Below are 13,044 nucleotides of genomic sequence, written 5' to 3'. Positions count from 1 at the left end.
GAGACTTATGTATTACAACGATTGTTTGACGCAGGTCTATATAGTGACACAAATAGTATCACTTCATTAAAAAGTATCATGGCACTCTGGTTATAGGGTATGTCAAAAGGCATGTCTTGAATTTGGCTCATGTCATCCCTCAAGCTCTGTTACTCGGGCAATATAGATATGATTGGTTAATATTACTGAATGCAAATTGGAGAAGGGGGCATTTGACCACTTTTTACTGTGTTATTGCATTGTACCACCTGATCCCAAACTATGCCTATAATCTCCATTAATGTGAGCGATTGACTGGTTGTTTTATTGATTGATTATTTAGCTCATAAGTAGCTTAAACAAAACTGTTATGCAGAGTCAGATTAGGAAAAGCTTGTTTTGGAAAATCAAAACTTAATTGGTATTAGAGGAAAAAACCCATTTGAAACTACTCATTAGTTTGCAGATTGTGGATTTTCTGGTTGATCCACAAACAGTTCAAATGGATTAGCTAGAAATTGATTGACAGTTCTTTTATTTGTAGTACATAATAGACAGTACTAACTTGTAGAATTTTGGATTGTCAATGAGCTATACATATGCCCACAACAATGTGTCTATTTTCCTGAACACAAGTCTTTCGAGAGTAGGTAACAGCGTGAAGAGGTGTTCGTTAACATCTCAATGCACTGACCTTTCTTGAGTTGCAATCTTATTCAGTAGCCACTTTTTACTGAAAGAGTATTTGGAATTATTTATTCAAAAGGAATTTGTTTCTGTAACATACAGGTTAACACATTTATTCCATACAGTGTCTCATCCTTCCTAGGAAAGACATTTCAGATAAGTGGATTCAAGCATTTTACAATTTATAAAGCTAGTTATCTTCTGTTGAATTGACCATCTTGTTGGTAAGGCATTAAAAGCCTTCTGACACATGTCTAAGGATTAAATAAATCTATATTCACATTGCAATTACATTTGATAATATGATCCTAGAGGTTGCAAGTATTTCATTTTTTTTTCATTTTTCTTTCTTTAATTATAACAGACGTTTTCTCTCTAGGCAAGATAAATTAATAATCAACTGAAAAAAATAGAGCATATTTTTCCATTATAGAAATTTATAATGACTGTGAACAAGGGTTGACTAATATCATATTTAGACAAGAAGCTTATGAAATCTGCAAGCTATGAGGCCTCTGAGTTCTGCCTAACAGTTTGAACAACATCTGTGCTGCTAGGTCGCAAATACACCTCGGACTGCAGCTCAATGCAAAATCAGATGACAACTTCATGAAAACCTAACCCCTGTACATACTCAAACCATTAGCCATTAATTTAAAGTCTTTCACCCCTCTGTGTCAATGTCCCCTTCATGTCTGTTTCTGCAGACATAAAGTAAGAAACACAAAAGGGGGTGTGGGGCTAAGACGTACAAAATGGGCTGTGGGGGGAGAGACACACAGGGGCTGAGGAAAGGGAGAAAGAGACACACACAGGGCCTGGGGAAAGCAAAAAAGAGACACACAGATGGGATGGGGAAACACACACACAGGGCATTGGAAAGGGGAGAAAGAGACACACAAAGGGTCTGTGGATGAGTTAGAGACACACAAAGGGACTGTGGGTAAGTAAGAGACACACAAAGGGGCTGGGGTGAAGCAAAAGACAAAGGGTCTGGAAAGAAAGAGAAACAAAGGGACTGGGGGAAGTAAGAGACACACAAAACGACTAAGGGGAACTAAGAGACACACAAGGGGAGGGTTGTAAGAGACACACACAGATGAGAAATGGGAGATAAGATACACCAAAATGGGATGTAAGACACAAAAGATGGGATAAGTAACACAAAATGAGTGAACAAATTCAGGTGAAGATGTATTTTCTGGGTGGGTGACAAAATGCATCTCTGCTTCTGTAGCCCGAAATCCTTGCACCAGTTTTGACTGCACTCTTCAATTAACCCAGCAGAGTCATAGAAGGCTCCTGGTGAAACATCAAATGCCCGGTAGGGAGATCTAAGAATAGGGTCTCCCACAAGTTTATCATGGAAATACTTTGATACTTTATATGACGTTGGCCAGAGGAAGCAGGCAGCGAGGTCTGCGCCAACTTGGCATCTAAACCGAATGACTGGCAAACCAGACTACCAGGGACAAGTATTCCCCTCTCCCAAGGTAAGGAAGAGGACATGAACTTTCATTATATGTAATGTGTATATGTATATTTTTTTATTAATCCCCTACGACCACCTCCACCCTATACAGTTCCTATTGCCCCCTGCAGCCACTACAACCTCTATGCTCCGTATACACACTACAGCCTCTACCCCCCTGCTCCCACTACAGCCCCTGTTGCCCCTTCACCCACTATAGCACAAGACACAAATGCATGAATACACACACACGCATAGAACCACACCACCAGACACAAACATAGAGATACTCATTCCGAGACATAAAGAAAAAACACATTTATAGACAGATGCTTACATATACATTACAGATATACACACACATATATACAGATACATATAAGAACACATAGATACAGTACAAATATCCACACATAAATACACACCAGATAAACCTACAGATATGTTGCCATAGCCTCCATTTTTTAACTTAACTATAGACAGCATTATGACTACTGTGCACTCCCCCAACCCTCTCAACAATTACCAAGTGCCTCTGATGGAAAATAGCAACATTTCCACGCGTGCGCAGTCAAATACATATAAGTAGCCGTATGGCAACCGAATTTGCTTCTATAAAAAAAAGTCCTTGCATGTTTTCTCATTTCCTTATTGTAGTTTATTGCCCTGTTATAATGCAGTCTTAGCCATTTTGTGTATTTGACCCAGCTTGTTCTCATTGTTCTTGTTCTGCGTAAACTTGACCTAGATTTGTAAATTTATTACTATGTATCTCTGGTACCCTTAACCACGACTCGCTATTTGATAACTCTATTCATCTCTAACGATCTCCAATATGTTTTGGCATTTTCCTTGTCCACAACATGATCCATGTCTGAGAACCTGAAACTGGTGACACTGGCTCTTAGGAGACCCAAGACAGCAACTCTTCCATGCAAAGTGGCATTGACATACAGGAAATCAACATAAACAGACATAGGGCCATAAAACAAATGTAAGATTTGTTTACTCTATAGTACTTCCCAGAACAGAGAAAAAAACACAACTGTTATAGATATAGCTGCCATATTGAGTCTAACTATTCTAAACAACCTCACTAAAAGTATTGAAGTATATAATTCAAGTAAAGAAACACTCTGTAGGTACATCAATATAGTAACTGTTTTTGTGTCAGTTCTCTGTCCTTGGGCATCTTCAAGAATATCTCTTACGGAAATGACCTTTTCCAATCACTAGGTCACAGCATCACGTGGTATGAGCAAGCAAATCACAAATAGATTCCAGTTAAAAAGCTCCATTTTAGTACACACAAAACGAATGCCTGCTCACATTCGCTTTGTTCCCTGAAGTGCATGGAGACTCTGTTCCTAGGAAACCAAGCCTATACATCTGCTAAAAAATGCAGGGAAGATGATGATAGTCTAAACATTTCAACAGCTCCAAGAGTCAGATGCAGCCTTTGGAACATATTGCTTACAGCTGTGCTGAAATAGCCATCAGTAAGCCTCACATCCCCGCAATTCTGCTTCAATTAAAGATAATTGAACTATTATTTACATGCCAAGCAGTGATTGTTTACATACTCTAATTACCTTTATTAATTAAGTCGAGAGAAAATTGAAATTTCACACAAATATATTGTTTCGGTTTATATGCCAAGACAGAAATTAATTTCATGGGGCAGTTACAAAGCACTGAGAGCTGATACGAAATAAAATATATTTAATTGATTAAAAAAAAAAATTATATTTTTTTCTTTTTTTAAAAAGCCATACAAATTATTTAAGTGAAGTTTTCAGATAAATAAATAAAAAAAATAAGCCAATATTGATGAACACAAAATTAGTTTATACTGCTCTTGATATTATTTTCCATTAATATGAACAAGCAGATAATCACACTGTATGCATGTTGTTACATGTGAAATATACTAGGATGAGTAAACCATGAGCTGGCTAGGTCTAACATTAAAAAAAAACCAAAACTGTAGGGGTTGTTTACCAAGATAAAAGCACAATTCATATACAAATAGATATAACATCACTAGCTGTTTAAGGCCTTTTCATGAAGTTGTATAAACTTATATTAGCATACAATGTGACATCAATTTCCTAACAAAGTGGGATCTTAATGAGAAGTGTTCATTGTTTATAGACCGACAAATTAATTCAGTTTAAGTCAATGAAATTGTTTGCATTTTGTGAACAAAAAATAACCTTGAAGGTAAACTCTTAATGGAGTGAGGATAAGGACATAATTAAACAAGTAGGAAATGAGACGAAAGACTTGGCAACAATGTACAACATTAGCCAATGACTGCAAAGCCAAGTAAGATTGTACCATTTATAAAATGTCTGAACTAAGGGTAATCAAATATCATTGGTCCTTTCTATATAATTCTATATCAGTAAGATCCCACCTTGAAGATGTAGTGATATGTTGAGTATTTGTTAGGTCAAAATGGAACTGGATAAAGACCGAAGGCAGAAAAAAAAAAAAATGGAATGGAATGGAAGACTTATGTTATGAATAAATGTTAGAACATTTGTGCTGAAAAAATGCATCTCAAACAAACAGTTAAACAGTCCAAACAGCTCACTAGTGAACTGCTCATTAACGATATAGTGACCGACTCATTAACAGTAGTCTACAGAGGCTGCAAGGTCATCCGTAAAGACAATATAATATAACTGCAGCTGCTGAAATGATTTTGACTACAAATCCGCCAAAACGGGTTTTGCTATTATACAAAAATGTTTTTTTTAAAAAAGCTGAGAGTTGAGATGTGGTTTAATCTATAGTGTTTCATATGCATTCATAAAAAATAACATTCTTATAGATTGTGTGAATTATATTTGCTTTAGCATACATTCACATTGTATGCCTGCAACATGTAAGTATTAAATAAGTGTTTTTTAAAGAAACGTTCCATAATCACTACAGCCCCTTGTAGTGGTTATGGTGCTAGGAGTGCCATGGTGCCACCCTAGTGTAATTTGTCAAACTATTTTACAGTAGCTTGACAATTTAACAAATTATTACTATAATTATACTATTATACTATTTATCTACACACAGCCAATCCAGGACCACACTCATTGCCTGAGACCTCTCAGTGTTCTGTTAGTCAATAAACAAGGTCCTAAATGGCCTTGCTTAGCTCAGTAGAGCTAACTGGATACTCCTTAAAGGGACACTGCAGGCACTCAGACCACTTCTGCCCATTGGAGTGGTCTGGGTGCCAACTCCCACTACTCTTAACCCTGCAAGTGTAATTATTGCAGTTTTTTATAAACTGCAATAATTACCTTGCAGGGTTAACTCCACCTCTAGTGGCTGTCTACTAGGCATTGCCGCGCATGCACATTATGTCTCCCTGGCCGGTGGGCTGGATCAGTCTCGCCCACCAGCCGACGGAGTCAGAAGGAGGAGCGGCGCGTAGGAGGAAGTAGCGACGAGGGACATCGTCGCTGCCTCAGGTAAGTTACTGAAGGGGTTTTCACCCCTTCAGCAACTGGGGATTGGGGGGTGGGAGGGAGAGGAAACCTGCAGTGCCAGGAAAACAAAACTGGAGTTTCCCATAAAGGAGGTTCCCGGAAGCAGGATATGCAGCCTCAGGCACTGAGCAGGGCCCAGGCAAGTTGCCAAACCGTTCAAAACTTTAAAGGACCACTCTAGGCACCCAGACCACTTCAGCTTAATGAAGTGGTCTGGGTGCCTGGTCCCTCTAGGATTAACCCTTTTTTTTTATAAACATAGCAGTTTCAGAGAAACTGCTATGTTTATAATAGGGTTAATCCAGCCTCCAAATCCTCTAGTGGCTGTCTCACTGACAGCCGCTAGAGGCGCTTGCGTGATTCTCACTGTGAAAATCACAGTGAGAGCACGCAAGCATCCATAGGAAAGCATTATGAATGCTTTCCTATGAGACCGGCTGAATGCGCGCGCAGCTCTTGCCGTGCATGCGCATTCAGCCGAAAGGGAGGATCGGAGGCGGAGAGGAGGAGGAGAGCTCCCCGCCCCGGCGCTGGAATAAAGGTAAGTTTTAACCCTTTACTCTCCCCAGCACCTGGCGGGAGGGGGTCCCTGAGGGTGGGGGCACCCTCAGGGCACTATAGTGCCAGGAAAACGAGTATGTTTTCCTGGCACTATAGTGGTCCTTTAATTAATCTATTTAGTTCGTTCTTGATGATTATAAATAAATAAACTGATAGATAAATACATTAAATTCCACAAGTAAACACAAAACAACAGCACCTTAACCAAGCCATCAATATATCAAAAAACAAGATACCAAAATACTGTTTGATATCTTTATCTTAACAATAATTTAGTTAATACTACTAGACTAAGATTCTTCTTGCTCAGGGTCTTTGTATATAGTGATGGAAAATGTTATGGAATTAATTAAGAATTAATCCTCCTCTAGATTGCAAGCTTGTTTGAGCAGGGCCCTCTTTAATCTTGTGCAAACGTTAACATTTGTACTAGGTCCTCTCATATTTGCTATATCTCCTTGTAAAATTGTAAAGCATTGCAGAATATGTTGGTGTCAAATAAATAATAATGATAATTCCTAAGTCCCAGTTTGAGGAAAATTGGGTCACTTAAGGCTTTTAAAATGTGGTTTAATTCAGTTCAATTTATAAAAAAATAGTGTCTTACAAAGTAAACAGTCTGGGTGCTAGAAGTTCCATTACTCTAATTGCTATGCACATTTTTTCCATTCGTGGAGCACATTCTTCAAAAAAAGCATTGCAATTGGTTTAGGCAAGTTTATTTATTAAGAAAGAGGGAATCACTTGCTATTTAGAAGAATTCTACAAAAAAAAAAAAAAAAAAAAAGAACCCGAAGATTTCAGGCCTCAGGCAAACTTTCTCAAAAAAATGTTCATATGGCTGTGCTTGTTGCAATCAGTGCACTCAAATTATGCACAATTTGCTTTCCACGGTTTTGAGACCAAGATCACAAAGTCAAGAATAATTACTAGCAAAATAGAGACTTGTACATGCACCTTGGGACATTTAACATGTAGAAATAACACATGAAAAAAAGAATCTACAATTACTGAGAAATTACTTAAGTACTCTTTATTGTTTGGCTTAAAGGCATACAGATTGACAATGACTAACAACAGGATCTCCAGTGAGAATTTAAATCTTTCTATAAGAGGTATACATTGCTTGACGTATATCTTTCTTTTGCAGACACATGTCTCCATTCTAGCTTTAAGAATTTAACTGGAAAGAAAAAGAAGGAAATAAAAACTAGTGCAATATAAATATTGTGCATTTTGCCTTGAAAGCAATTTTCCAATTTCAGCAACTTTTCTTTGAGACTATTAATATTCTGTCACGGCCCCCGGCTCGTGGCTGCACGTGGTCGCACCCGATCAGTGCGACAACGCTGACAGGTTGGAGGAATTACCTGCTCAGCAACAAGCCGGGAGCCAACCAGCTGGGGCATCCATCTCCTCCACACACGGGGTCGCAAATGGCGCCCACCACAAGGTTGCGGCCATTTGTAGCTCCGCCTCCAAATGTTACACGAATGTGCTTGTGACGTCACGATGTCGACGCACACGCACGTTCTGGGGTCAGAGGCCAAGCTCTGACCAATCACAGCCCAAGGAGGGATATTTAAACCCCTGAATTTCCCTAGCTCATTGCCCTGTCGTGGTTTCCGTTCCTGGTTCCCAAGAGTGCGTTTTCTTGTCCTTCTTATTGATATTCCCAGTATTCTGACTTTGGCTATTCCTGACTATTCTGATATCTGGTTTCCCTGACTTGGCTTTCTTATCGATCCTGTGTATTTCTGGCTTCCTTGACCTCGGCTTTCCCTTGACCATTCTTTGTCTTAATCCGGCCATTCTAAGGACCGGTTTACGTTCTATTTTTCTATTCTAAGTAGATGTTACATAGTTTTGGATCACATTAGTAGTCGTGACATATTCAAACATCCAGAAAGACAGGTCAATAGCAATATGTAAATACTTACATTCACAACTAGGTTGGTAAACTGCAATCTAGATATTATTAAATAAATGTATAAAGTTGTGACTTCACAGACATCCATAAATCTGGGGTCTTTATTTTTCTCATCAGTTTTATCATAATTATAAAAGGTTTAATAACCTACCTACCTACCGACTATTACAATGGGCAAAGAGGGACACTTTAATATAGGGGTGTGAGCAAATGGGGGTGTGACCAGAGACGGGACTGCTCTGAGAAATTGTAGGTGACTTACTAATAATGTTTGCAACAAAATGTAATTAAAGGGACAATATAGGAACCCAAACCACTTCAGCTCATTGAAGTGGTGAGTGCAGTGTCCCAGGTCCCTTAACCCTGCAGTGGAAATTATTGCAGTCTACCATACAGCCGCTAAAGAGACGTCAGGATTGTTAGGCAACTTTTGTTATGCATGAGGATATCCAGCATCACCCAAAACCCCATAGGAAAGAATTATACAATGTGGCTAAAGTCGGAGGGGAAGGAGCGGAGATGGAGCCTTATTCCGTAAAGAGCGACAATGGCGCTGGAATCAGGTATGTGATTTATAACCCCTTCCACACCATGGTGGATGAGTGAGGGAGGGGGGGCGCGAGGGAGTGTGGGCACTATATGGAGCTATAGTGTCAGGAAACAACTAGTTTTCCATTTAAGAACAAGAACAGTGACTCCTATATACAAAGGCTGATTTTTAAGTTGTATTAGTCTTGTACAGTCCAGGTGTATTTACAGTTTTATATAGTCTAGTTTTGTTCCATTCCCATCTTGCCCAGTTCAATCTTCTTCCAAATTCCAAAGTAATAGCAAAATAATGTGGTGCTTAAGAGGAAAATAAATCTGCATCAATATCCATGTGCACATCTTTCAAGCAAAACATAAAAATGTCTAAAACAAAACAAATCTGAGTTAGAAAAGTTATAGTAGTGCTATATAAAAATATATTTTGTACAACAAAAAGATTTGTTTATTCAATACTGACCAAATACAAGAAATAGTGTAGTATGTTTTACACAATGAAATGAAACAGGAAAATTGCCAGAACTGGAATTAGGGTTCTGGATAAAATAAGTCTTCATTTGTCATTTTCTGGTCTTACTGGATTTTTCAAAGATGTGCTGTTGCTCATGTTCCATAATACAAAGATAGTTCCTGTCATGTTAGAAAAGAGAGACAACCTGGCTTCTTTAAGAGAATAAGAACTAGCGCTACGGAATCTGATGGCGCTATATAAATAATAAAATAATAATAGTAAAAGAGAAACGTAGACCTCCCCTTTCAATATCTGGCTATGTGCCTCCATGCAGTCGACATATTACCTTGATAACCCTTTGCAAATGGTGACAAGTGTGCTTTAATGGTTATGTTTCCAGAAATCAAGGATGTAGATTTTTCTGCCTGAAGAGGTGTTTTTATCAGTCTGTACAGATGTTTAAACTTCCTTCGTATAAATACTTGCATACATACAATATTCAGGGACATATTTTTTTAATTAGTGGGGTAAAAGCTTTTTGATCCAAGGAGATATGTAACTGCCATTCTGCGGTCAAGAAATTATTTTTTCCTAGTTTGTTGCAAAATTGGAAGCAGTTCAAACTGGGCTTTTTGCCTTCTTTTGGATCAACAGCAAAAACAAACGTGAGTAACACTGAACTTGATGGACACGTCTCTTTTTAGCTATGTAACTATGTCAATCAGGGGACAGTAAAGTAGTAGAATTCATTATAAATAAAGTAAAGGATGTTGAGGTAAAATTTTGAGAAGAGAAGCATAACAGAAGAAGACTAAGAAGAGTCCGATGTTTATGAAGTTTTAGAGAATTTTTTAAGGGACTTTTATAAAATGAGGCACCATATACTCATAGCTTTTGCATATGCTATGTCAGTGCTTGATTGGAAATATAAAATTGGTTTAATTTACATTTTGATATTTAATGCGTTTAATGAATTTTAATAAAAATGATAACCCTCATCCATAAGTTGGATACAGTGTTTAACCATTAACATTTTATGTAGCTGTGTTTACTTGCAAAATGGTAATTTAGATCATCAGCTTCTGGTACAACTTGTAAGGCCTTCAATAGCATTGTCCATGGGGAAAAGCATTTTGTCCTGATCAAGAGAACTTGAATTTTACGCCTACTGTTCTCACATGTTTGAAATGTTGTCTGGATACAGACCAAAACACATAACAGGGATGATAAAACAAGTGAAGAACTGTTTCTTTCTCTTCATCTGCCAAAATGTGGAAACAAGCAGCTTATCACTGTGTTCTTATCTGTGAGTCACTGCCCTTGCCAACACTTCAGATAAGTCAAGTTCACACGTTCCAAACAATGCTATGAATTATAGCTCTAACGCATAACACATAACAAACTTTTTATACATATATTTTTGGATTCTTGCCTCACATCAAATTAATTATATTATGCTGAATAGATCACTGGCAAGCTTCAAAGACTCATATTGCACAGACATGCAAAATTAACAGTTAACACCAATCTTAAACCACAATGCGAGGAATGAGGTAGTCTTGCTGAAGTTAATACATTGCGTGTGTATAAAGCAGTTAGATATGCCAGAAGAAAGGAGAGTGTAAGATTATTAAGATCCCCCAAAAGACCCTTAACCGTCACTTTTGTAAGTTCTACAATTTAATAATTCTTGGAGGGAGCAAATCCTTTTTCACTCCCTTTCTTCACCTAGTATCTCTTATTTTAAAGATAATTTATATCCAGTACGTATCCGTTTCTTAGGAGTTTGTAACAAGAATAAAGTAAAAATGTGAAAGTTTCATCTTAAATTAAGTGCGAGTATAATGGGTAAATTAGTAGCTATAAACAATATGCCATCATCTCAAAAAGCTGGGTGATCATTTTATTTATTCTTGTTAAACGGTTCTTATACAGCTCACTTATCCAGAGAGATTTCCAAACTTGGTAAAAAAAAAAACAGGGATATAAATATCACTTTATGGTCATGTGAAACTCTTTGGAGATTTGCCGATGCTTGAAGCTTTATCAATATACCAAATTATGAAACAACGTTGTAGGTTTAAATGGACTCTACAGACACTCAGACCACTTTATCTCAATGATGTGGTCTGGAAGACACGTCCCACCCATTTTAACCCTACGTTTGAAAATATTGCCATTCTGCAAAAATGTCAGTGTTTTTATTGCAGGGTTAGCTTGCCTATAGGGCATGGGTGCAAAAAAGGTAGATAACCAGATGTTGTTAAAAAAGACTCTACCTATTTATTCCTGTATCATTTTGTAATTGTCTACCTTATTGTTACATTTCCCCCTTTCATAAAATTGTAAAGAGCTACAAGTTGGTGCTATATAAATACCAATAATAATAATACTACAACTCCCATGATACTTTGCATGTCTTTGCTAAGCCTTTAGAATGACAAAGAATGACACATTGTTTAGAAGTGTCATGGAAGGTTGTTGTTTTACAACATCTGGGGATCTACCTTTTGGGTATCCCTGCTCTAGTGGCTGTAACTATGACAGCCACAAGTGGTGCTTTAGTCAAAATATTGCAGTAAATCGTCACTATTTTAATCAAAAGGTCTCGACAATAATGTTTTGCTGCGCATGTTCACTAGTCTCCTAATGCATTCCTATTGGTCTTGATGATCTCAACCAAAAAGACAAAGTGGAATGCCGGAAGCCAGCACTCTGAGGGAGAAAATATAAGTAAATTTCATGTTTTTAAACCTGTTAGCATGGTCCTAGTTACCTAAATGGTGAGTAGCCCACCATAGTTTTAGTATTGCACATTTATATTCCTAACGCTATAGTGTTCCTTTAACAAATCTATCCACATGCAGTGGAAGTATATTGAAAATGAGCATACAACATACAAGCCTATTGACTGTTAATAAGTGCTTGCAAGGTCATTTAGATGATGGCGCCTTATGTAGTGCAATTTCATCTCACACACTACAATAATAACAATGCTAATATATATATATATATATATATATATATATATATATATATATGCATATATAAAAAAAATGTATTATATGGCATAGTTTAAACCCTTGTCTCAAATCACTATGAACCATAGCTTGATGCCAATATCCACCACATACGGTAAGTTAAAAGCATAGAATGAAAGTTAAATGAAAGCATTGGCCATTTAAATGTTTCCTAAAGGGCTGTTTTGTCATGCAACATTGTATATTGCACAAGAGCTAACAGTGGTGTCTGAATAGTAGAGTTACAGTAAATAGATCTTTTCTCACGCTAGGGGCATAGAATCAAACTCCAGGGGAGAGCTACAGAGGTAAGTCCTTGCCTGAAAACATTTAATTCCCATGGGAATATAAAACTACTTCTTCTAGCTCTACCTACCCTTTCATCCATCACTATTTATCTTTATTCTTCTACCATCTTCCCATTATCCAAAGCTCTTATCCTTGCTGTATTCATTCTCTTCTGACATTCTTTGAAACTTACATAACACCCAATAATTCCACCTGTTGTTTTCCACTCTTCAGTATCCTCATTACCCTTTCCATGGTTAATCTCCTTCTTCACTCCCTCAGCTTTACCATACTGGACTTAAGTCAATAATCTCTACCTCAGCTTTTTACCTAAGATCTCCTTGCTGGTTTCATTCTATCTAGCCAAGCACTCCCAGTACAAACCACTAACTACATTTTAACCAAAATGGCTTAAAGATTGTATTTATTTGTCCGTTTGTTTATTAGCTTATTTGGGTGAATCTACGACCATATGATGTTCCTCTCATATCAATGGTCCTATCTATGCTTACAATTTCAAGTCCTAAAGTTATTCGCCTGGAGGATACTTGGCATATTTACTAGGGTTGAATTTTCAACTTGCCTATGGCTAATGGTGAGTGGAAATTTTTAAA

This window comes from Pelobates fuscus, chromosome 3 (assembly GCF_036172605.1).
Source record: "Pelobates fuscus isolate aPelFus1 chromosome 3, aPelFus1.pri, whole genome shotgun sequence".
NCBI lineage: Eukaryota > Metazoa > Chordata > Amphibia > Anura > Pelobatidae > Pelobates > Pelobates fuscus.
This window is presented reverse-complemented; position numbering follows the sequence as displayed.